At 43.0% G+C, this 19,381-nt stretch overlaps 1 long non-coding RNA gene across 1 annotated transcript in view; it reads right to left on the reverse strand.

The window, feature by feature from the left end:
• The window catches only part of LOC147660892 (uncharacterized), a 36,085-nt gene extending 19,922 nt beyond the window's left edge, over window positions 1–16,163 (reverse strand). Inside the window, exons 1-2 of the long non-coding RNA XR_015306121.1 lie at window positions 16,142–16,163; window positions 13,463–13,514 (exon numbers count right to left, since the gene is read on the reverse strand). This is a non-coding gene — a long non-coding RNA (uncharacterized LOC147660892). The remainder of the gene's footprint in view (window positions 1–13,462; window positions 13,515–16,141) is intronic.
• Between the last annotated feature and the right edge of the window lie 3,218 nt (window positions 16,164–19,381).

A 19,381-nucleotide genomic window follows, 5' to 3' on the forward strand; every position in this document is an offset into this window, starting at 1 on the left:
GGTTAGCCAGGCAGGGGCCGGGGGGCTAATACATTAATTAAAATTATGGCCGCCAGTGATAGACTTCGGACAGTCCTGTGTAGGAGCGTCTTTGGGTCTTCTTGGGAGTTAGGATGTCAGACACACCTCAGTCTCATGCCGTCAGGCGCACGTTTAATTGCGTGCACCCAATGCGCAAGTCAGGACAAATTCAAATCAGGGCATTGGTCACCAGCCCTGCCCCACCCTGAAGAACGCGCACACGCATCGCGGAAGCAACTGCATGCCGCGTGCACCCAGTTTAATCTAAAGAGCCTCAGAGAGAGGCCAGGGCCGCGCACCGTTTATTAAGAAATTCAGATGCCCCGGCCGGGGACGGGCAACATTTATTAAGACCCTCAGGGGCCTCGGCCGGGGTCCAGGGGCCGCGGCGCGTGTCCAGCAGTTGTTGTTGCGCACCATTTAATGGTTATTAGCTTCTGAGGCCCGGCGGGGGCTCAAGCATGCATGAATGCCTTGCGCACCATTTAATTTATTAAAAGGTGCAGTGCGCACTGCGCACCACAACCATTCAATTCATGATGAAGTAAGTGAGGGGGCCCCTGGAGCACGGGCCCTCCTCAAAGCATGGGCTGCGTGGGCCGGTGTTACGCCCCTGGCAGGGGGTGATATAAAGTCCTTGCAAAAGGAAAGTTCACTCAGTAGAGGTGATGCATCCATTCTGCTTGCGGTTTTGCAGTCCAGCAGAAGAGATGTGTCATGTCCTCAGATGGACTGGCAGAGGACTTTCAGTCCCACCTCCAAGGGTCAAGGACTGGGACGGAACAACTTGGCAGGGTAGGACTGACAGTTGCAGAGTCCATCTGGTGTTACAAGATTCACTCTCATGGTCCTAGGTACAGGTTGCAGGTCTAGTCCTTCTCACTCAGGTAAGAGGGCAGCAGGTCAGCAGGGTAGCAGTCCATTAGGGCAGCAGTTAAACAGAGTGTCAGTCCTTTCTGCAGCACAGCAGTCCTTCTTCCTGGCTGAGTCTTCCACATGTCTAGAATTGCACTGAATTGTTGTTGTCTGGATTCCAATATTTTTACTGGGGGGCTTCTTTGAAGTGGGAGAAATTTCTAGCAGATTCTATTTGAAGTGCTCAAGCTCCCTGTCTACCCTGTCCTGGATCCAGACTAACTACAAGGGGTATGCAGTCTTTATTTAAAGTCAGGGCACTGCCTATTCAGGAGTAAGTGTGACTGGGGCCTGCTCTGCCAGTGATGACCCATCCAGGCAGCGCTAAGCTCTCTATCGTCTGTGGCTGTCGAGGAGGAATACACAAAGACAACTGCCAACTGCACCTACTCATGTGACCCAGAGACAGGCGGCAGGCACTAAACGGCAAAGGTAGAAAAATGCAAACTTTATAAAAGTGGAATTTTTAAAATTGTAACTCAAAATTAGACTTTACTATAACAGAGGTTTTTTCATTACTATTTCATGAACTGCTTACCAGTCCCTATTTGGTTATTATCTTTATTAAATGTAATATGGTAACCCCAATGTTATCCTACGGAAGACATAGGCCTTGCAATAGTCAAAAACGAATGTGTTTTTCACTGTCAGAACATGTAAAGCTTAAAAGTACATGTACAACTTTTTAAGTACACTGCACCCTGCCCTGGGGGCTATTAAGGACGACCTAGGGGTGACTTATACAATTACAAGGCAAGGTTTTAGCCTAGCAAAACGTTGATTTTGCCAGGTCAAACTGACAGTTTAAAACTGCACACACAGGCTGCAATGGCAGGCCTGGCACACCTTTGTAAAGCTACTTAAGTCGGTGGCAGAACAAGTGTTCTGGGCACACTACTAGTATTTAATTTACAGGTCCTGGCTACACATAACAGTACTCCATTAGGGACATATAAGTAGATTAAAAATGCCAACTGAGGATAAGCCAATTTTATTGTGTTTTAATGAGTAAACACCTTTATTTTAGTACTGGTTAGCAATGATGAAGTGCACAAAGTGCAATAGCCACCAAAAATGAGTAAAAAATGTTTTGGAGAAGTAAGGGAAAAAGCGTTGGGGACGAAAACCCTAAGGTTCACAGGTCTATCAGTAGCCATCCACAATATGCTGTGTACCTGTACTGAATGCAATAGCACTTGCAACAGACAGCTAAAACTGCCAGCAGCCAAACACTAAAAAGGAGAGTTTCAAGAGATTTGTTGAACTGGGTCTGGTTAGTCTAATATTTCTGTTAAATAGAGAAGGTGCTCCAGAATTGCCCCATCATCCACAAACAATAAATAATTCACCATGCAACGGTTTGCTGTTTGAAATGTTGATAGACTATGAGATTACCTGAGGAATACTAAGGAGTGTGAGTGGGGCACCATGGAGTGATCTGGTCAGACAGTATAACTGGAAGATTGTGTGTTATTCAGAAGAAACAGAACCTTATGGTTCAGTCATGCTGTTATAGGTAGTGAAGAAATGAGTTTGAGTCTATAATATGGTCTTTCATATGGAGAAGTCATACAGCACCACTTTGCACCTTTAGAAGCTGGAATATATGGCACAATGAAAACACTTCAAACAGGAAATGTGTGCAGAGAAATTAGTTCTTTTAATGTTATGAGTTAAAGTATCCTTAGGCAAGTTCTATTTTAAACCAGTCAGTGCTTGTTTCCAAGTCAGAATAAATCTTCAAGAAATCTATAACACCAGGTGAGACTCCAGTTTAACAGAGACCTTTTTCAGGGCATGTGTGGCCTCACAATACTAGACCATATACTCAGCTTCAAGAGGTACCCATAAACCCATGAGGCCTGGGAGTAATTGCAAAACCTAAACAATTGCACTTGTACATATCTTTCATAACAACAGTAAAGGATATACATGGTTGAATAACCAGCTGCATCTAATACTATCACCATACATTCAAGTCGACGACCACCATAATGATTATGATAGTCTTTCATCTAGGTCATTCAAAAGGGTAATAACAGGAACAATTGTGATCATATCATCCTGAAATTAAAAAAATCTGTGATTCAAGAACCACAGAAAATATTAATTTAAAAAATGTGAATTTCTTAAGAACCAACATTGATTCTAAAAGGAAAGTCCATTAGCCCTATGAAGGCTGCTTTTTGTTGACATTTGTTTGCTAAATACTTTGATGGTGTTTCAAGCCAGAAAGGTATTCATGTCTCATCAGGAATACACGAATAGCGGGAGCATCTGGAATAGAACATATAGATATATCTATCTGCAATGGTTCACCAAAAGCCACTGAATACACAGGTGAGTGCTGTGATCTTCATGAGGCCTGATGTGTAGAAACTGACCATAAGGTCAATTCTCTCTCATGGACCTCGGATGAGGACTATCAAAGTGAAGGAGACTATTTTCGTCTGTGAGTTTTTCTGTATACCATTGTAGTTATTTTGTCACCTATGATCTTGGTGTTAAGATTGAGTAATGTGATTGTATCCCTATCAATTGTGTGGGTGAACTGCAAGCAGGGATCCCTTGTGTTGACCCATCTGTAAAACTCCTTACCAATGTCATGTCACCTCTTCAGAATATAACGACATCACCAAAATACCAGTGCCATCATCTAATGTTCAACGGGCATTGATTAGTATTGCTGTAGATGTGATCCTGTTAAAATTGGTGAACATGTAGGCAGGCCAGGCTTGGAACAAATGTGTTTCCCATTGAAGTGCACATTACTTTATGGTAGATGGTGTTGTCACTCAATTCTTCACAAACTGTATTGATGTAATGGTGTCTATGACAGTGTCCTTGAGGATAATATCAATAACAAGTAGGGTCTGTTCCTATAGTAAAAAAGAATCTGAAGCCTCAATATCCATTGTCAATATTAGATCCAAACTGGAGTCAAAACACAAGGTATCAAGAAAAGAGAGAACCTCTTTGGTTTCCTTCAGGAATGAAGGCATAATTTTCATCAAAGGCCAAAGAAACCGGTCACAAAATTGTGACAATCATTCCAAGACAGAATTAATCCCAAATACAAAGGGTAAGGCTGGTGGGGGAAATCTGTTTTTATGTAATTTGGGAAAGATTTAAAACAGTGCCATTGTGGGAATTAGAAAGAAGACCATCAATTTGCAAGAACATCTTAGGTCCATCGTTGATTTGTCGTGTAGTTCCTACTTATCCGTAGAACGTGAGCATTTGTTGGACACAACTTTGGTTGAGATGCCTAGACTTATTCCGGGCACCCCACAGGATATGTTGGCCTAGAGATTAGCTAGCTCACAGTGCCACCATAAGCCCCCCTAACTGTACCAAGGAGTGAATAGTTTCTGGCAACCGCTGAACATGAGAACCTTGTTCCTTCAGGGCTCATGGAAACAGAGCCTAACCTTTTGCTCAGTCCTTCTGCGTACGTTTGCTCAGAGAAATATACCGAATACACAGTGGGACATTTTCAATATATTTATTGATCCAACGTTTTTCTTGTAAAGAATACATTAGCTGCGATAATCAGTAGACAGAAAGCAGATGAAAGTGACTACGAGCACCAAAAGAGTAAATAGTAGGGACAGCTTTGCCATGGTGCTAAAGCAGTCTATATATGCAGGCATATAAAAAAAAGCAGTAATCAGGCGTACTCCTACTATGTAAAACCTACTAGTGTACCTAGAATGTGCATAGGTGTGAAGACGAGAATCTACTCAAAGGACGATCCAACCCCATTACCTAGCAGGAAAGAATGAAGGACCCCATCTTCATCACTAACTGGACACCCCTCATGAGATGTCAGAATACTGCCTGGTGAAGTCTCAGCATGCAGGGACCGAGTTACTAGGTCCTATAGTATTGCATGAAAAAAATTGTCGACATGTTTCAGCTCCTTAGGCCAAGGGGTCTGTGGAGCTTTCGTCAGGACTTACAAACACATAGGTGGAACCGGGGGCAGAGTCAGCACAAGGCCAATGTGTAGCCACCACGCGGCTCTGCGCATAAAATAAGCGGACCCCGTTAAAATACCAAGCTCTTATACAGAAGATTGTGGAGAGTGAATTTTCCATTAAGTATGTGAAAAGGAATACCGCACAAGTTGTGTGAGTAAACTATGTGTTTGTAAGTCCTGACGAAAGCTCCACAGACCCCTTGGCCTGAGGAGCTGAAACATGTCGACAATTTTTTTCATGCAATACTATAGGACCTTGTAACTTGGTCCATCTATGAGTATAAGATCCATTTTATATTAAGTGGGAACTTGCCCCATAATAAAAGCATTTGGGTATTTTTTCCATTTTTTAAACAACATTCCTTATGTGTATCACCTGCTTGTTAATTTCTATTTGTGGGGAATCCTATTTGTCTCTGGACACTGCACTCGAGACTAGAGGTGCCTCTGGATGAGGCTGGCAGTCAACACAACCAGGAACACCCTATGATAACTGCCATAATTTCAATGTGGGGCGGATGAAACACATATACCGCACACCAACTAACATTGATTTTTTTGAGGGTTTCCTAATCTCCCTGAACCAAAGGTCGAGTAGTGTTACAAGTGTCCATTTTTTCTTGATTAACTAAGTCTATTTACATTCACAGGTTTCCTACTAACTGAACATGTTCGACCCATTATTCCACAGATACTCCAATCCATCCGGTAGTAGATTGTTCATTTAAAGTATTTTTGTACAGCCAGAATTTCTTCTGATTGTTACAGGTTAATAGTGAATGTACGTGGAGCCATTCTGATTCTGCTTATTTGGCTTTTGTCTTCCACAGAAGAGCACAGTAAGCTTTTCTTGTTTTTTTGAACTGCTACTGTGCAGTCTGATTTGTTTTATCTGTACTATCTCTTCTGGATGCTGCAATTAAGGCTGATTTACTTTTCTTTAGCTCAAAGATATACCATTGGTGGATTGTTGGATCCGGATTTCGTATTTGCTAGTGGGCTAGAATTCCTTTTCCTCCTGAATTACTGTAGAGTGAGTCTGTTGAGATAACTTGGGGGCATATTATCAAGACAGGCGATGAAATTATCGCCTTTTTATCGGCAGAAAACTGACACTAGAACTGCGATAATGGACTTAATAAAATGTCCTATGGAATTCCAATTGAATCCAATGCTAGATGTGAAGGACATCTAACATGGGCTTCAACTGGAATTCCATAGAACATATTATCAAGCCCATTATCGCCGTTTTAGCGGCAGTTTTCTGCCGCTAAAACAGCAATAATTTTATCGCCTGTCTTGTTAATATGCCCCTTGGTCTTGTTGCAGCTGTGCAGTCCAGGTATTTAGTTGATTCAGTGTTTGTTTCCATCTGATTAATTGATCCATGCAGACCTTGATCCACTTTAATCTCCTTAATAGTGTATTTTTTTCTCACCTGCGGCGGTGCCAAGAATGTTTCATTGACCAGTAATTGGATGCTCCAGTTGAAATTGTATTACAGCTGGAAAGTGATCACATTCAGAAGTGTTCCAACACTGCAAAGGTTTTACCTAACTCCAACAAAAAAGCGCTCATAAAAGAGTAATCCAAGGTGGTAATGACCCTGCATGTAAACAGGAATTTACATGTGGTGCCACTAAATATTTCAAGAGTTTTTAAAGAGGAGAGTTTATATGTTTGTAGCCAGTTGGTTATTTCATCTGCTAAGTAGCCACTGCTACTTGATGAGATATCTGCCAGGTTGTCCAAGTTGTGTGTATTAATGTCCCCTGTTTTCATTATTCCTTGTGACCGAAACCTGCAAGTTAAACATAAGAGCACCTCAGAAAAGGCAGGTACAGTGGCTTTTCTGCCACAATTGTGTGTGTTTAGCTGTACGTTAAGTAGCAGGATCGATTTTACCCATTTGTGGAAGTGACCCACCTTAAGTATAACTGCTTAATGCAATGGGCACCTTGTCAACTAAAGTAATACAGCCCCATCCCAGTTCTGAATTGTGGTTGATTGAGTTTGTACGGTATAATTTGCTTAATTGCTTATTTGAACTTATGGGAATCTGAAGATTATTGCTTAGGTTTGGGTCTGATGCCCCGTTTGCTCCCTATCAGATGCTTGTGGTTGCTTTGTATGTTCTACTGCTATTTAAAATGTGAGGGTACTTTTCTGGCTCGATAGTTCTTATTTCAATACCCCACTTTGCAAAGACAGCTTTTAAGGTCTCGCCTTCACAGCACACATGTGCTGCATAGGAAAGAGACCTGTAGCCATTGATTGCCTTTTTCAGGCTAAAACGTGCACGCGTTCCATTGCCTTTAATGGCAACGCGTGCACGTGTGGCGATTTCCTTGTGGGAGCGAGCGCCGCTATATGGTCGCCATTATCCCTCTCGCAAGGGAATCGCGCAGCCCTCCTCCTCCCCTTGCTGCTGCGCGAGTCACATGCGCTCCTCCGCCTGCTGCCTGCAGCGCTTGTGCTTGCTGTCCAGAAGGTCGCTGCAGTGTCCTGGGCAGAAGCTGAGCGGAGTCAGCATGAGGGAGCTCTACAAGGTTTGAAAGAGTTTGGTGCTGTGAACTCAGAACCCTGCGTCCTGCGGGGAGCTATCCTCCGGCTCGGAATACGTTCAGGTTAGGAGAAAATTGTTTCAGGTCCTGCAGGGAGCTATCCAAGTGCTGACAGACCTCGGCAGTGCGGGCTCTGAATGGTGTGGCCTGCAGTAAGCTGTCCGCAGGTGCGGAACAAATTACTGTCCAGAGAAAGTGTTTTTGTGCCAGCTAGGAAGTTGTCCAGACGCTGCCATAATCCCCAGTCCTGTGGAAATCGCTCTTTGCCCTGTGGGGTGCTGTCTGCTGTCCGATACTGACACAATTGCTGTATCCTAAGTTTACAGTCATAGCTTTGTGCTCCGTAGGAATCTGGCTGAGCTTTCTTCGGATAATTTGATAGTGTTGGATTGCACAGAGAGGTGTTCAATGGTTGAAGCTGTTTGTGCAAGAAGACTCTGGTGTAGTTTCTACCCAAGTTTTTGTTTGTGTGTCTAACCGGTTCAGTCGGTGAAAAAAAGGCCATATTGTAGAATGTCCAAGGGGCTAAGCTGGCATGATCGCCAGTTAATTGCACCCTATTTGTATCTTTATTATCCCAGAGGGGCTTCAGATGTTTGTTCTGCCCTTTCTGTAATACAGATTGGAACAGCGCAAACTATGCTCCAGCATGATTATCATCAGGCATTCCCACATTGGCTTGGGGGCATGTCCCCGTGCAAATTAGAGAACCCTTTGCCCTTGCACCAATGCCATTTTACAAACTAGGGTACAGAGAAAAGAAGCTTTCAGGAAGCGCCCTGATTATGCACCACCTAGGTGGTGCAGAATCAGTCACTCACTGCACCCACCTGCTTAGGAATGAGGCTACAGATGAAGATGTAATATGGCTCTGATATGGCTCTAACAGACGGCTCTTCAGGGTACAGCATGGATGTTGTCCTTGGGCTGACACAGCTTTTCCAATAGGCTCCGCCGGTCGCTGGCGTGATGTCTCCTGAAGGGTTTGGCAGGTGCTGAAGCTGCTCTCCCAGCAGTCATTGCTGGGTGTTGCACTGGTGCTCTTTGTAATCTGCTATGGTTCTCATAGACGGCTGGGCAGGGAACTGCTTGGTTGTTGTCTGGCTGCTAACATGGCTCTTGCTGTGCCAGAAGCTGTTTTGTTATTGCTGACTTGGCACCTTCAGCATGAGTCCCTGTATTTTTTACACAGACATGACTGCGTTCCCAATGTGTTGATTACGACCACTTACTGTCACAGGGAGCACTCCATAGGATGGCGCAACTGATTTATCAAGATGGAGGATGGGTTCAGTTAGCATGAATCCCAATTCCTTTATGAAGTTGAGCTCTGTGAGCATCATGTATACCTCTTGTGTATGCACTCTCCACGATCAGTCTACATTCTTGTTGCAACAGAGCCTCCTAAGCCTTCTTTGGGTGTATGAAACCACTAAGACTGGATCAGTGTCCCCACACTGCTTAGGACAAAGTTCTTCCATCACACAGCATTTCCCAGGCTTCTCAATCAAACCTTCTCGTTGCTAGTGTCCCAGACTTTCTTAACCAGTTAGTTAATCTAAACTGAAATATTTTAATTGTGTAGTTAAATATGGGTTATGAGTTTGTGTTACCCTATCCTCTTCACTACTGCATGAACAATAAACTGTAATCGACCTACATCAGTGCTCTTCTTATAACTAGTGACTATTTGTACCTGACCTTCATTACAAAACATCAGCCTGTCTCAGCTAAGAAACCGTGTGTCCTTTTCATCCTTTATAATACTTTACTGCATGAGACCCAGGAGAGTGTGTCAGCTGATCTGTTGTATCTGCACTGAAGGAGGGAGGATGTAGGTTACAGAAAAAGCAGTGAGTGAATGAGTATTTACTCGCTGATTCTAGTGCCTCCATCAGAGCTCATTAGTACAGTTCCAAGAGGGAGGTTTTATGCTTGAGGCGCCGTCAGAAAAGCTCACATTATCAGGTGTGCTCAGCTCTGGTCCCACGTTTCCATTGTGACGCCATTTCCCATTTCCCATGGCCCTGCCTGACAACCTGCCTGCGTCTTAGTAGGTCTGGTGAGTACCTGAGAGTGCCCCTTTGTTAGGTCATCTGGTGGCCACATTGAAGACCAATACTGACTTAGAACGGTCCCAAGGCAGGAAACGTCACATTGTCTGTGGATTCTGAGGCACTGACTTTAAGGTCTGGCTCATGCGCAGACCCTGCTTCAGTCAGACATGGCTGTCTACTCCCTTTTCAGTTGTGGAGAGAGTAGGATGTCATAATATGAGGACCACAAGCAGCATACGCGTCTTAATGAGAGCCAGGTGCTTCGCCATACCAATAAGATGGAGCAATGTAACACTTGTTATTTAAATCACACAGATACAGCAGAAATGTGGTTGGAAATGCTCTAAAAATATATTACTGCATAGTCTAATTTTTAGGTCGAGTCTAGTGCAGTGCGCATGCGCTACTCTAGGAAAGGGCCTCTTAGAATCACTCCAGACTTCCAAGAGACTTCTCCATGTTGGTCGGACTCTTCCTACACATTTCATTGGCCTTTGCATGTGGCCTTAAAAAATGAAAGCACGCAACAGGCCAAAGGCGGGTGTATGTCCCTCTTGTTCTGTAAACGTTCACTCCCATGGCCTGTGGGTCTTGTGAGCAAACCGAGCGAGCAGCAGCTCGCAGTGTGCCAGCTGCATTATTGGATCATGTTACTAATTAACCCAGCCTTCACTATTGTGTCCGTGCTTGATTTCAGTTCCTTTCAGTTGCTCATGTGTGTCTTTGGGAAGGAAAATAATTAATGCTCTTGTAAGACCTGTGTAGCATGTTGAAACTCAATGTTAACTAACATTTATTAAACAGCTAAATACCCGTCCGCCAATCAGAAAAGGGAGTGCAGATTAACTAACAAAAAGAAGGGAGGCTTTGATGCAGGTAGAGGTTTTCCCAGCTCTTGAGAGATTAGCAATTGAATTGGAACATTACCATTACAAAAACACATGTTAAAACGTATACAGGCGCTCTAAGATTCGTCTTCGAGGACAATTTTGCATCGTGACCCAAGCCAGCACCTCACAGTTGTGTGTGTCCACGGCCACGACTTACGATTCCTCTTCTCAGGTTAAGAAATGTTCATGGCACGGTGAGGTCCTGGCAGGCACACACACACACATGTGTGTGCGTGTGCAGATTTAACCACCCCATCCCTACCACCCACAAGTGCGCCTAGCAGCTGAACGCCGGGCTTCTGTTTGAGCCGAAAATGACCAAAGAAAAAGGGCTGGCATGCCCTGCTAAATAAAAGGAAAGATGTCTTGCTCCATGCCCTCACCCCTCTTGCCTCCCGCCCTCCACAAACACAGGCAGACTGAAGCACATGTGCATCCTTCTTCCTGGACTCCAAAACCACATTCATTGGCTGGGATCTGGAAGCAGTGTTTACAAACAGGAATTCCATGTATTGTAAATCAATCGTCACCAGGGGGCGGCACTTTCATGCCCCCCACCGTGGCCAATTGACATTCAGCACGTTCGCGACACCTCACCCCCGAAAATCAACAGCAGCAATTGGCCATTTCCCAACAGCCATAGGCCATTCCGTAAAGGGATTAGTCTGTTGTTTGCAGCCTAAAGACCTCCGGCAGTTTGTTAACCATGTTCTGCAAGGGATGACCCCTCTACTGTGGGGCACACCAATGAATACTATATGTGAACAAAGGACTGACCAGCTGAGATGCCTTTGAGTAACCACCAGAGAGTCAAGCATTGCCATAGCCAATAGGTCTCACCTTTGGGACCTTATAAGGGTTTAGCCATGCAACAGTTGATGTTATTGCACCAAGGATATTGTGCTGCATAACTAAATACTTATAAGGTCCCAAAGGCGAGAGCTATTGGTTATGCCAATGCTTGTTTGCTGAGTACTCGGGCTGTATTTATCGGGGATTTTCCACGTAATAATCGTAAATTCTGTATCTGAAAAAAGGGAAGTCCTGTTAATTGAATTCTTATAATGTCTTCAATCTGATAGTGGCTTAAGGTGGGGAAATGCCGCAGGAGGCGTGAGATGTTCGCCCTGCTCAGTATATCACTGCGGCCTCCATGTATGTATGTCACAGGCACTCTTTACCTCATTTCTGGGGTAAACCCATCCCTGCAATCTCATTCTTTTGTCGCACAATAGCAGGGTCTACTCAGTGATCTCAAAGCCCAACCTAGTAGAAATATTAAGGGACTGTGACTGTGCCACATGACTTTATTATGGCACAGTGAGGCACAGTCATCTGGAAAACATTCTGTTAAATATCTTATATATGACACACAACTGCATGAACCACTAAACGAGCTCATCATGTATAATCCCAGTTTGCAAGGGCATTTAGTGCTATTTTGGAGAGAAAAGGCTTGAGTTATTCTGTGCTGGGGTGCTCATGAGCATTATGATTTGGGGATAGGGGATGGGTACTCTGCATGCTCAGCGGTTGGAGTCCAGAGATTCTAGATGTTTCGTTCTCTCAGTGCTTACACACCTGCCTTCGTAGGGTAGTAGGTGAAGGTTCAGATTGTTTGACCCACAAAACTCTGTGTTTCCTCCCAGAAGCCGTGGCCTCAAGATGTCACTTCTTCAAAGGAGCATCCCCCTTGTAATGTGGTGAGGAAAGACATTACTGATCCAAAATTTTAGCCTCTTGAGTAGCTGGTTGTCTATGACCAAGCTCATAAATTACCTCAGCTGAGGTCGCCAGTAGGCATTTGAGAGGGACATCAGCTCTTCTCTGGCATATCGTACCTTTAGGGAGGATGGCTCTGAGACTGCCGAGGCCACTGGGGGCCTAAGGGCTACTGCAGTGCCAGTGGAGCTCCATACTAATCCAAATGCTGAGTTCAGGAGCTGGATCTTCCATAGTGACTTTCAAGTCATTTGATGTAAAAGTCAATGATGCCAAGCCACAGCCAGGAGCAATAGGTGGAAGGGAGTTTGCACCAAGAGAGGGGATTAAGACATTTGTGACAGGTGATTGAAAAAAAATAATTCATCCTTTTATTTTTCCTCATATGACCACTTACTCCCCTTCATTTTATTATACCCATACTTTCTAAGGAGTCTGTTTTCAAAAATGTAATATTTCTGTCAAAGTCCTTATGCACTCTATGTACAGCTAATGTCTTTTCGACCTTTAAACTATTTTAAATGGATAAATGGGGAGTATATGGATTCTATAATTATATAAAATGTAAGTATTGGGCTCCACACTTTAGAGTAGCAGGTTATAATTATTACATAAATAAATTGCTAGTAGTACTGATTAAAAAAGGCAAGAATTTCTTAGATGAGAAAGAGCTCTTATTATTGTGGCATGTGAGCAATAAGGCCAGACTATCTCCAGTAATGTTTTTTTCAACAACAGAGGCCAGTGTGCCAGGGCCACACATATGAATGGATTCTCTGGAACTACCAAGTGACAACAAGCATTGGCAGAGCCAGGAAACCTGGGTTTAATGGGCTTATGTATAAAGCGTTAGTACATAGATAGGAGGAAGCCAGTAGCAGTGGACAGTGTGGGCTGTAGTTCTAAAGTAGGCCCTCATGCAGAACATTTCAAGCGATACATCCAAACAGTCAATAGCATTGTGTGAGAGATTTATATTCCAATGTGCTGAGCCAAGATGTGATAAAGAAATTTTCAAGCCAATAGCTAAAAGACGCTGGTCAAAGAATTTCTATGGTCGAAAGTAGCCAACTAAAACCCCACCCTCCCCATATTGTTAACAATAGGTCTGTTTGACACCTGCATTATCACAATCCAGACTTGAAAAGTATAATGTCCAAAAACACTACAAACATGTGTACAACAGATGTTTATAAGTAAAAAGGTTGTAGTAGACAGGCAGAAGATTACTGTAGTCCTCAGTGTAAGAAATTATAGTCTTATTTTGACGCGTAAAGGAATTAAAATGTAGACAACAAAATGTAATCTCACCATGGTGCGAACATCATTTTGGAGGCTTTCTACGCGCTCATTGTCCTCATAGCTGAAAGAAGAAGAGTGAGAAAATATTTAGAAAAAAAAGCTGTAAGTATTTTCACAGCTAAATAGGGCAAAGGGGACAGATCACAGTAAACCCTAAGGACAGAAGATAGAAAGACTAAGAACTATGTGAGCAGGAGCTTAGCGAAGGAGACAATAGAAGAGTGAGAAAGCAGAGTGTTCATTTACAGCAGAGTGTATAAAATAAATATGGTATAATTAACACACTTTCAGAAGCATGCAGTAATACTGTATCCGGTCAAGAATTATAGGGAATATTTTCCGCCTTCAAAAGTCTTTTGAGATTCAAAGCAAAATAAATGTGGAAAACGAGGTATCTGTTGAGAATTTAGCAGCAAAAAAAATGAAAATGCTAAATCCATGGGTAATTTTATGCAGCAAATTGAAAGTCTTAATGGTAGAGGGAGGCGAGTCTGTCAGCTTAACCAATGAGAGCTGCCACCGTGCAGGTAAGAGCGGTGGGCCAGGTTGGGGGGGATTCGACGGACGGCCACAAGGGAAATTAAATAAATAATTAATTTCCCTACATCGTGGTCTGTCGAACCCCCCCTCCCACTCTCCCGCCCCTGCCCCACAGCTCTTAGCTGCATGGGCCACGGCTGCAATAGAGGCAGATGGATCTGAGTCCAAGGGGCATATTTATCAATGAGTTGTGTCACTCTTCCGCCAAGCAAGAGGTTGCAACGGCAACACAACAACAAGTAAGTCAGATTCATCAAGCCTCGCAAGGCCACCTTGCATGGCCCTGCATGGCTTGATATATCTAGAGTACCGCAACGCAGCGCAAATCACTGTGTTGTGTTACTCTGCCCCAGGGAGGTGTTCTAAGGGTAGAGTGTGGGTTTTCCCATGCATCTACCCATGGATTTTGATGCAATTCCAGATTTTCCATTACTGGTAGACCTGTGAATGTGTAAAAATTCTACGCCTCTCCAGGTGAGGAGAAAGATCTTTATTTCTCCTTGTTTTTTCCTCTTTCTATGGGCGCTGCATTTTGCAGCACCCATAGAAAGAGGAAAATGTCTCAGAGGATTGTTTTCGTAGATTAAGGTGTCCCTTCCTGCACAATAACACTCCTGTCTGCAGCACAGCACCCATGCACCATTGTGCACCTGAAAGGTATGCCCCTTATAACGTTAAATATGGTGCATTCCTGACCTTATACCCTTTCCCTTTCATGCAGCACAGCAAGGTGGCTTACTCCATTATACTGCGTGAACGCTTGATAAACGTGACTAAGTGTTTAGCAAAGGAGACATTGACAATAGAGGAAGACCTTTGAGGGTAAAGACAGTTGAGTGTGGAGCTCAGCAAAGGATATTGCCACATGCAGAGGAAAGAGGGTGCGAAGAGAGCTACAAGGAGACATTACAGGAAACATGAACTAAAAACTAGGGTTTGGCATTGGAGAGCACTGTGTAGAGAGGGTAGATATGGCTGTATATATCTATGTTGGAGCAGGATCATTAGTACCTTGGCCCAGGTGTTTGGAGGGACTTAAGGCACGCTGATAATCCAACACGGAGCCTTGATGCTTTTGCCTCAGTAGCATTAGGACCTATAGCCCCCTAGCTGACAGTAGGTAGCATATTTAATAAACGTTCCTGCATTATAGGGCAGCAAGCAACGTTGCTGTGCTGCATTGCATGAAAGGGAGTGAGCAGAAATGCTCCACATTTGCTGAGATATGGGGCATTTCTGTTCTCTACTTGTGCTGCACATTGGTAGCAGCCTAGCGTCATTGTAGGCACCTTTGCACCACAGGCTGCCTGTGTTACAGGTAGGATTGTTTTTTTGCAGTAAGGAACACCTTCCTGCCCCTATATATTCTGTAGAGGCATTTTCCTCTTTCTACATGCACTGCAGAATGAAGAACACAGAACATGTGGAAATAGGAAATAACGAAGGAACAATAAAGATATTTCTCCTTGCTATGCCTAACTTGGGAAGGCATGGCATTTTTGCAAATCTGGGAATACCCCAAAATACATGGGTGGCTACATGGGAACGCTATTGCTCCACCCTTGGAAGGCCTGCCACAGTGAAATGTAATGTAACTCAGCACAAGCAGCTGCCTTGTGTGACCTTTCTTTGCAAAGGCCACGCATATCAGGGCTTGTGTAACATTGTAAGTATTAATGAAGCCTTTGCGTTGTCCTTGTGTCACCATGCGCGACTCAAGAAAAACACAATATGTGCTTAGGAGTTTAGCTGAGTGTATTCTTGAGGAGAGCTGGCGGAGAGAGTTAGATGTGAGGGCCTAATGGCATACGTAAGAAGAGAAGGAGGGGAGATGTGGGCTCAGGCAGAGGAGAGTGAGGGAAGAAGGACACAGAATGAAGCTTGTATTCAGCACTTGAGAACTCAGCGTTGTAGAATTTTAATTATATATGGATATTATTTGTCTTGGTCCACTGGACTAAAAAAATCATAAACATATTTCGAAGAAGAACATTTTTTTCTTTTTAGCTGAGGGATTGTAACATTGTCCTGCTGTGAGGTCACAAAATCTACCCCTAAAAAGTAGCCTTGTAAGAGTATTATCGACCCTAATGCAAGCCAGATTAGGCCCGATTCACTTCTGGTACACTCCTGCAACACTGTCATTACCTTATTGGCCACTGGCTAAGTCCTAAAAAGAAAGACAAAATAGATGAGTACCTTCAAGAGCATTTCTTCAAGGCAGAACATTTCCAAGAAATTACTTTAATATGGGTCACGTTGGTGCCAATGCATATTTATATCTATGATTCCCTTGCTGGTCTGGTAAGACTGTGTAATTTCGAATTCTCCAAGAAACTCTGGCAAAAAGATCTCTGCTAGTGCAAAGTAATGAATCCCAATCTTTGTGTCGATTATTTGTGGTTGGTAACATTTTAAAGTTCTATTATGAATGGTGATTTGCAAAGTTGTCTTAATTATGTTATTATTTCTCTTTCTCTTAAACATGTGCTAGTCTTTCTATAGTCAATGACAACATAATAAAATACAACTGCTGAATGGAAGCCCAGCTTCATGAATTTGAATAATTATATTGTAAACACTAATGTTTCATTGAGTAAAGTATCAAATAGGTTGCAAACAGCATTTATATTATTTTGGAAATGAACAAATGCAAAGCAGAAGCAAAAAAGGACTAGATGACAAAAGTATTGCTGTAATAAAGGTTGCATAATCAATCCAATAGAATTACATATCATATTGCACACACATTATATAAAATGTGCTCTGGGTATAGGGTTGTTCATACTTCTTGTTTTACCAACTAGAATGCTAAAATAAATTCCTTGTCCGGCTGGACAAAAGACATAACACTTATCAGGTGTATGATTATTGGTTCTGCATACTATTTTGTCCACAAGTAGGGACCACTGTCTTGTATAATAGCATATTTACAAAGGCAAAGCATATATGTACAAAAGACTGATCAGTTTATGGAAGTCATCAAAACTGTAGAGGGAACCTTCTCTACCTGGTGTATTGAGGCAGTGAAATAATTAACATGATAACCAGGGGCAGACTTGTACTGTTTATGCTACTTTTGATTTTAGTTGCCAGTTTTAGGAGGAGCACCCAGACTTTGCCTTGCCTCCCACAATGTATCATCAACCCACATTTGAGCAATCCTCTACTTATTTACTGAATTGCAGCCTATTCATAAATTGTGTGTGCCACACCAATCACGCCCCCAACAGTACAGTTTAGGGATCATGAGAGACCATATCAGAGTAATACTAGTTGTGTTCCCTCAGGCATGATGTAAGATGCATAAACCAGCCTTTTTGTTTACACAAGGCTTTCCTTATCCAACCTGTGTGTGTACAATGTAAAACTCATCAGTCACTCTATCTCTATCTAGCAGTCACATGATAGACTTTAAGAGACAGGGACATTAGGCTTAATACCTGTGTCACACTGGTAGAGTCCCTTCAGGAACAACGTAAAAAGCATAAGAGTTCCACTAATCATCTAGTTCCCATGAAGTATACTTACTTGCAATTTCTTGAACAGATAAGCCGCTCTCCAACTAGAAATGGAAAGTGAAAATTATTTTAATGATTATTCTTTATGCGCAATAGAAGCTGTATTGAAATTCCCACAAATTACTTCCCTGATCCTTGTCATCTATCCGTGCCCTCAGGAAAACGTTTTCCATCCCTCAAGACACAGCTGTCAGCCTCTCTCATCATCTTTATCAGTGTTTTTCAATATATTTGGGAGAGTTTGGGTGAGCCCCTAACACAGTTAGACCCAGGTGTCACTGCCCTGCTGAAATGTAATAGCTCTGCCCTTGCACGGATGGGTGACATGCCATCTTACACATACAGTTGCAGCGGAGAGGCACGGTGACTAATTCCATGCAACTAAGGGGACTTTGGTGCCTCTGTGAAAGTGGACATTGAGCTTAAATGGCACGTACCAAAAAATCCATGTACTTCTTCTTCAATGGCCTGCAAAAAAAGAGAGAAAGACTTGACTAGTGTAATATAATGAATACACCAAATAAAGGTTCAAGTAGGTTCTTTAACCCTTTCGCTGCTGATGACGAGCTCAGCTCGTCATCACCCACGGGTGTCGTGTGCTGATGACGAGCTGAGCTCGTCATAAGTGAAGCAAAAGAGCAATTTCCAGCATACGGGAAAAATCATGGCAGCAGCCATGTGGTTAATTAAGAGCATCTCAACCAAAACCTCGTGCAATCCAAGACCAGCTGCAACTGATTCTAAAACTACAGCATCACACACCACAAGTTTAAAATCCCACTACATTCTACATTCTTTTCCTTGTATCTAGCATCTTGACAAGGACACAAATTAATGCTACATACCACAACTAGTACCAGCATCTTCATGAGATATTTAATGCATGAGCTGTTTAATGGGTTGTATGAGGTTACAACGCATTCCCTTGCAACGCATGCGTTTTCCACACTAGCGTTACAATGGGAATGCCGTTGCCACGCATATGGTTTACCACGAAAATTCCTTTACCGCGCATACCTTTAAAACGATTTTCGTTGTATAACTACGCATGATAATGGCATTTTCATGGTAAACCAACTGCAGGGCTGATTATTTCTTTAAAATCTATAAATATGTTTTAATAAATCATAACCTAATAAATTAGTATAATAAAAAAATATACTCACAGTGTATTTTGACAGAATTCTCCTTCTTCTAACACTGTTTTAATTGGTCCTTTTTCTATTTTTTTGACAATGCAGTACGTAGATGCACGTACATAATTAAGTCGTTAGGGAGGCTCTCATTAAGGACAAGAGGCACAGAAGAGCGTTTTTTAGGTAAGAGTTTTTTTTAAACCCACTCATTTTTTGGGGGGGAGACCTCCACAACCCCCCACAGACTCCCAAACCCCCTTTTTTATTTCGATATTTAACTCACATTCCTTTGCTACGTATCTAGTAGTAAAGGAATGCGTGGTAAAGGTTATCCGTGGTAACCACGCATGCGTTGTAAAGTATGCGTGGTTAGTGTATTCGTGGAAACGATCGCGTTGTAGTGGCTGTTTCCCGTTTAATGCATTCGCTGTATACAGTTTGTGTGCTTTTTCAATGTTTGCATGGAAGAATAGTTTTGCTTTTCTGAAACTCTTTGCAAGAATATATTACTAAAATGATAGCAAATCTCAAATTTTAAGTCATTGAAGACTAGCCAATTTTAAAAATTGTTAATTGGCCAAGAGGTAACTAGTGTCTTAGGGGCCCATTAGGATGACGGGCGGACTTTGTCCCCCCGCCATGCCATCTTAGATAGTGACCGCCCGCCATAAGGGCGGGGGTCCCGTGGGGGAAATTAGGATGCACCCGCCACAGTGGTGGGCGCATCCAGC

The sequence above is a fragment of the Lissotriton vulgaris genome, unplaced genomic scaffold (genome assembly GCF_964263255.1).
Source record: "Lissotriton vulgaris unplaced genomic scaffold, aLisVul1.2 SCAFFOLD_3251, whole genome shotgun sequence".
NCBI classification, from domain to species: domain Eukaryota; kingdom Metazoa; phylum Chordata; class Amphibia; order Caudata; family Salamandridae; genus Lissotriton; species Lissotriton vulgaris.